General features: G+C 41.4%; 1 protein-coding gene across 3 annotated transcripts in view; it reads right to left on the bottom strand.

Moving 5' to 3' along the window:
- Window positions 1-15: 15 nt before the first annotated feature.
- LOC131163774 (uncharacterized) overlaps window positions 16-7,314 on the bottom strand; it is a 41,557-nt gene continuing 34,258 nt past the window's right edge. For all 3 annotated transcript variants that reach the window (XR_009139118.1, XR_009139117.1, XM_058120513.1), the window contains one exon: window positions 16-412. The gene's annotated coding sequence lies outside the window, so the exon portion shown is untranslated. The remainder of the gene's footprint in view (window positions 413-7,314) is intronic.

Raw genomic sequence — 7,314 nt, 5'->3', positions numbered from 1 at the left:
GAGCTAGCTACTTGATTTCAACATAAGGTGAGGTTTTTTTTTTTTTAATGTAAAATGTGCAGATGCCAAACAAGGCAACATTCAAGAGGTAACAAGATGAAAAGGTATAGGGGCCCTGACAAGAGAATGTAGCAACAAAGAAAAACATACATATGTCTCGCCCCTGTGATCTAGAGGAGCACATCAAGTACATAACACACCAAAATACATAACAAAATAGCTAAACTTCTGCGAACCAGGGGGGAAGTTTTCCGTCCCGTGGGTTTGGTGCCACATCGGGGGGTCCGATTGGGGCTCGTCTATGGCCGGAGTTCCCACGATAATCAAAAAAAAAAAAAAAGCTAAACTTCTTCTGCTGAAAGATTTATCCGCATTCTACTTGACGTTGCAGGACCCTCCAGCCAGCAATCCACTGCAATACCAGAAACAACACGGAAGCATTCTGTATCAAAGACATGATCTTTGTTTGCTAAAAAATATGAGGATTAACAGAATTACAGAAGTAAAACAAAGCAAAATTTTGATGTAATTATACGTTTAAAAAACACATCCAACATGTAATATAAATTGCAAGTCAATTAAATTCCCTGTGTGGAAACAGTATGCCTTCTGGGTTATATTAAAGATACTACTAAGGCCAGCAAATTAAGTAAAGAATCATTGGTCTTTCCAATTCTCATTGCACTGGCATAAATAAGATCAGCTGGTTCAAAGTTTTGAAATACTGAAAATGCAAAAGACAAATTGTTTTAGCAAGCCCTAGGGAAAAAGATTATCATATAGCTCGACTGATGATCGGAGTAGCAACCATTATATAATATATATTGAAGGCAAAAGACATTGACCTCCCTTGAAGTCTGACAAACAAACATGACCTTGTTTAAAAAATCCCATGGACGTTCCTTGACAATAGACAAAAATATGAGGATCTCATCTGAGGTTTCAAAAATTCCACAAAGCTCCCTGAACATTTGATTTTCGGGGCACTAGTACCCCCTTCCTAAACTTGAGATAACATTAAGGGGGTAAAAGCGTCCCAAGAATCAAATATGCAGTAAGATCCACAGGATTTTTGAGATCTCATGGGATCTTCTAATCATTTTTCCAAACTTCAAGGGATGTTCAAATGATTTTTGAAACCTTAAAAGAGGCCAGTGTCTTTTTCCATACTTCGGGGAGGTCAATGTCTTTTGCTGTGTATTTATTCTGCTGAGACAGAATTTTCAAGCCAATTCCTCAAGACCCTCAACACTTAATGAAAAAATAATGCAGCTCTAATCGCCAATGGTTGCCTCTATTTTCTCACTTCTCCTTTCACTTCCACTTCCACTTCTCATTTATTAATCAAATTTCCAACAATATCTTGTTGTAGCAGCAACTAATAAAGATTTCTCAAATTTATTATAAACACAAAAGAAGTGTTTATCCATTTTCCAAGGGATTGAAGTTTGGGCGTTGTGTTGGGCTTTTGAGGAGCCTAGTTGCATTCAATTTGGATGATAACCTGACTTTTCTTTAATGAGAGATTTTTATCCTAAGGTTTAGTCTATAGAGCGAAGTGTTGGGCTCATTTTGTAGCCCATTCGGAACCCTGTGCGCAGCATATAAAATGATTGTTTCTGGGTGATTAGAGTAAGCAGTCACACTTCACGAGAGAGAGAGAGCATTGTACCGCCACACTCTCTGTATTTTTCTTCCTAATAATAGTGAAATCCCTGCAACTCCGTAGACATACGCAAAATTGCCGAACCACGTAAATACTATCTTGTGTGTGTAATTGATTTTTCTTTGGCGTGTATTCTTTCTCTATTTTGTTTCTCACAGGTTTCGGGAATTTTTTGTTAATTCCCAACAGGTTGTGCTCAGAGGAAGCAGGCAAAAACACCCACGTTACACTCCAGATGATTTTGGAGACGCCAAAAAACACTGATGCGAACAGCCATTCGCCATGGGCCTCATTTCTAGAGTAATTGTACCAAATACAAGGTGTACCCTCACGGAGACAGCCAGCTGAGAGGAGAAGGAAGAAAGAGGGGAGGGGCGGGGGGGCACTAAAGCAACCATCTGCATAACTGCATACGTAGCAAATCAATATATACTAAAGGCACATCACCCATTATGCCCCACTCCTGACGGTGCAAGGGAAGTTCTAACCCCCAAGCAACTGCACTGTACAGGAGCCCAAGGGGAGCAGCATAAGAATGAAGAGGAGAATAGAGGAAAGGTAGGACAGTAAACTATATTCTTAGTGTTCAATAGCCTTCTTCATGCAACAACTACCGACTTAAGCATTGGAGGGTTTTTGGAGGTCATTATCCAATCACACCATGCTTATATCCTTAGAGGCGGCTTCAATATGAAGAGGCTCAAGCCATGCGAGGATCACCATGAAAACTGCTTAAATAGTTTGGTGCCATCTGTGGAGATGCAACAAGAGGCCATGGCACGTCACAATCTCACCATAGGAAGAGGGGGAAAGCAGCTCAACAAGATGGTCAAGAACAATCATCAATGTTCTCTCGTCTCGGTGAGACCTCCCAAGAAGAGGAAGTCATCTTGAATACCCCAGGACATGCTCTTTATAACACAACAAACTCCAAACCATGCAAGATCACATGAAGTTGTTGGGCAAAGAATGTCCAAGTGCTGGTACAGAGAAATGCCCTAGATCGGGGAAGAAGTGGCTCAGAGTCTGCCTCCTCACAAGCACACAGGAAGGAAAAATTGAGACATAACAGAGGTCTGTCCTCCCTGACAACTGGGGAAAACGAAGCCCAAATAAGGAGCCTGCACAGGAAGCAAGAAGAGGGAGCACAACTACAGTCAAAAGGCTGCAAAAGAGAAAACCAAAAGCAAATTGATAAAGCTGAAGCAGAAGACAGCAGAAACTGCATCTTATGGCAGCGCTGTATACCCTGTAGTCTACAGACCACCTAGAAAATATTTTGGGCTCTGATGGCTTTAAATGGGGCATCAAATGCCATCATGTAACAGGCCTTTACTATGACCCTTAAGAAATCTACCCAGACATGGTACTAAATCTTGAAACAAATATTGATCTCAGCCTTCTAAAGAATTCAATGCCTAGTTTATGGGGCATTTTATGAGCAGCTGTCCAGTGAGAAAGGCATATCTGAGCCTCATGGAGATCCACCAGAAGCTTGAACAGTCCCCGAGAGAGTACTGCAAAACCATCAACTTCGAGGTGCTGGAAATGCCCCAAGCTTAGGGGCAATGGGTAACAGTGGCCATGTTGATGTCTTGGCTAACCCCTTTCAAATTTACCTTCACGCTCTTGAAAAATTTTCCAGAGACCCTGCCAGTTCTGTATTAAAAATAAAACTAAAAAAAATAAAAAAGTAAAAGGATATTGCAGTGTAAAGGAGATCCAGCAAGATGAAGCAAGATTGAATAAGGAAGAGAAAGGGCTGGAGGCATGCAAAAGCCAACCCAAGAAGAGAAATGAAAAGATAGCAAGCAATCACGCCAGAGGGACGTGGCACTGGAGAAAAGGTTCAAGCATTTCAGCCCCACTCAATACACTTCTCAGGGGCAGATCCTCATCAAATCCAAAACAATCCAAGGTCACGCCGAGACTGCAAAGACCACATCCAAAGAGGTAGCTGAAGAATGTGATTTGAGTCCTTTGTCCAAAACGGGCCTAGCATACTTCATGCAGACCATGGATTTGGCCCAGGAGAAGGCAGGAGAAGAGAACCCTATAGTAAGTGTCATCCATGTGAAACCTGGAGTTCCCAGCAGTGGATACCGAGCATGGTAGGCCTTGATCCAAGATCCACTAAACCTTACACACAACAAGAAGCTCAAAGAAAACCAAACCAAACCAAGCTGAACTGATCTTATTCTCAAACAAGGATCCTTTGGACTTGCAGAAGCCACACAATGACATCTTGGTGGTCACACTGATCATCCCCAACTACGAGGTGAAGAGAGTCCTAGTCGATCATGGGAGCTCACAAACATCATATTGGGAGACATTTCTGGAGAAAATTGCCATAGACAGCCTGAGGCCTGTGAGAACGCTGTTCTTGCACAGAGGTCTAGCCACAAGGGACAATAGTCCTATCAGTTTCCCTAGCGAGTGGACCTCACAAGGCCTTAAAAAATGGTAGATTTTCTTGTCATCAAGACACTCCCTAGGCATATGATGTGGGAAACCCTAAAACAGATAAACATCATGACCTCAACTTATCACCTATTTATCAAGTTTCAAACTCCAAATAAAGTAGAGGTTCTGAAGCGATTAAGCATTGCACACACATGTTACCTAACTGCCTTGAAGGGAAAAGCAACTCCGGAGAAACAATGTTCACTGGAGGTCTAGAACCTCCACCTTGGAGAGGAGAGATCCAAGAAATAGAGGCACTAGAGGTTGTCGAGTCAACTCGACAAAGCCATTTTAGGTTGGATCTACTAACCTGGAAACAAAAGAGCAACTCATGGGCCTGATGAGGCAGAACATTGAGGACTCAGAAGAAATGCTTTGGATAAATCAGCAGATCAACTCTCACCAATAGACCCAAATCACAAGTCATGAAGATAGAAGAACCCAAGAAAGGAATAAGGCAATTAAGGAGGTGCAAAAACTCATGGAAGCACATTTCATCAAAGAGGTAAACCATCCAATTCAGTTAACGAATGTTGTATTGGTCAAGAAGGCATCCAAAAAGTGGTCAATGTGCATTGATTTTACAGACCTCAAAAGATAGCTTCCCATTGCCCCAAATAGACAAATTGGTAGAAGCAAATTCATGGCATGACATCTTCAGTTTCATGGATGCTTTTTCCATCCCCAAAATATGAAGAGAAAACCTCTTTTGGGGACTAAGAAGAGGGCATATAAGGCTATGCCCTTCAGCTTGAAAATATGGGGGCCACCTTCTACATGTTAGTAAACCTCATTTTCAAAGACAGTCAACAAGTTCCTCAAATTCATGGTGAGCCATAAGGCAGTTAGTGAATCCAAAAAAGGGGGAATTTAGATTCCTCATAATTTACCAAGGGCCAAGAGCCCAAAAATAAATGTTAGTTACCATAAGGACCAAGAGCTCAGAAAGGAGTTTGAATTACATAAGGCATTTTGATTCCTCATAATTTCCTAAGGGTGCTTTTTGGCCCCCCTATCAACACTCTCCTGCGTCTAAATCCACAGTGACTTCTCTTCTCACCGGTCCTGTCATCACACAGTCGCGCTCAAGAAAACTGAAGTTTCCACCAGTGCTGCTCCGCTGTCTCAGACTCATCTGGTCACTGGAAAGATGCCATTGTCGTTGCTCTGTCTGTGTATGTGCTCTCTCTCCCTCTCAACATTTCACCACGATCATGGCTTCTTTGAAGAGTCAAAGCCTCATGCCTCTCGAAGGTTTGAAGCCCCTTCTTCCTCAACGTTGCCAACCACCGAGCCACATGGCCTCATCTCTACTTCCCTCTCTTCCTCTCTCTCTCTCGCGCGCACACAGTCATGCGTTTGTGAACCACCGTTTAGCTTCCTCTACCAATGCTTCCGGCCATTTGTAAGCCTCCAATTGCAGCCACCGCCACTGCTACTGCCAGTCGTAGCCACCGTCGCTGCCTGTCATGGCCAGCTAGAAAGAAACTGAAACACAATACTGTCAAGAAGCTGAGCTTTCTAACTTCTTGAGGTGCTGAACCAATGGGAAGATTTTAGATCTTTTACGTGTCCTCTGTTTCAAGCTTGAATATTTCAAGGTACAAAATCTTTCCCAACTGCCTCTCTCTCTCTCTCTCTCTCTCTCTCTCTCTCTCTCTCTCTCTCTCTCTCTCTCTCTCTCTCATTTGACTTGTTTCAACAAGCATCACCATTGACTCTACTAGCAAGCATTTACAGCAGCGACTGCTCAACTCCATTGCAAAATCTGGAATTTAATTTGAAGAAATCTTGAAATCCCTCATTTTTTTACATATTCATCAATTTGATTTTTGGCATGACTTTTTGTTTTTGCGCATTAAATTTCTAATGTCAATGAGTACTTATTGCAGTATTTCACAACCGGCTGTCATCACAGTTATATTGGGGCATCCAACTTTGTTCAAAATTGAATTCAAAGGTTTCTTATGTCACGCCCAATGACTCTTTCGCTTGAAATCTAAATTTTTTAAATTCTATTCTTGTGGAGGTTATATTGGGGCATCACTTGATTTTAGATTGAACAATTCTTGCAATCCCTCGTTGCTTAATTATTCTTCAATTGATTATCATTATTAGCATCAATTTCCCTGCATCAAATGGTATTTTCAGGCACTTTGTAAGCGGAAGCCTTGAATTCTATATTGAATTGATTTTTCATATGTCCATCCCAATCTTATATAATACAATCACCTATTGTAAACAAGGAAACAATCCCCTTACCGAATAATATCAAATCCCCCACATTTACCCACTTTCCTAATTTGTTTATTATTTACAATGATACTTGGGATTTTAACACTAACCCTCAAGTTGAATCATAAATATTAATCATCTCCAACTTGCTAATGAGATCATCAAATTTATGTCGTCCCAACCCTTTAGTGAAAATATCTGCAGTTTGTTCCTTGGTAGGTACATAAGTCATATAGATAATTCCTTCTTCAACTTTCTCTTTGATAAAGTATCTGTCCACTTCCACATGTTTAGTCCTGTCATGTTGAACTGGATTGAGAGAGATGTTGATAGCTGTCTTATTGTCACAATAGAGTTTGATAGGAAATTTTACCGGGACCTATAGTTCTTCCAAGAGTTTCCATAACCACAGTCCTTCACATATCCCTTAAGCAACTACCCTAAATTCAGCTTCAGCACTACTACAAGCCACCACATTCTGTTTTTTGCTTCTCCAAGTTACTAGATTTCCCCAAACGAATAAGCAATAACCTGTGGCGGTCCTTCTATCTTAAATTGATCCTGCCCAATCTACATTTGTAAAGATCTCCTTCACATTTCTTAAAGAAGAGTCATCTTCCCGGGGATCCCTTGAGATATCGAAGGATCTTGTACACGACATCTAAGTGGGCTTCCTTTGGTGAATGCATGTGTTGGCTTACTACACTGACTGCAAATGCAATATCTAGTCTAGTATGTGATAAGTAGATTAGCTTGCCAACCAATCTCTGATACCCTTCCTTTTCAACTGGTATTCCATAGTCTTCAACCCTCTTTACCGCTTCAATCGGGGTTTCGCTGGATTTGCTTCCAAGCATGCCAGTTTCAATTAGGAGATCAGTAACATACTTTCGCTGGGAAACACTAATTCCCTTTCTCGTTCTCGCCACTTCCATGCCCAAAAAATACCG

The sequence above is a fragment of the Malania oleifera genome, chromosome 9, assembly GCF_029873635.1.
Source record: "Malania oleifera isolate guangnan ecotype guangnan chromosome 9, ASM2987363v1, whole genome shotgun sequence".
NCBI classification, from domain to species: Eukaryota; Viridiplantae; Streptophyta; class Magnoliopsida; order Santalales; family Ximeniaceae; genus Malania; species Malania oleifera.
This window is presented reverse-complemented; position numbering and strand designations above follow the sequence as displayed.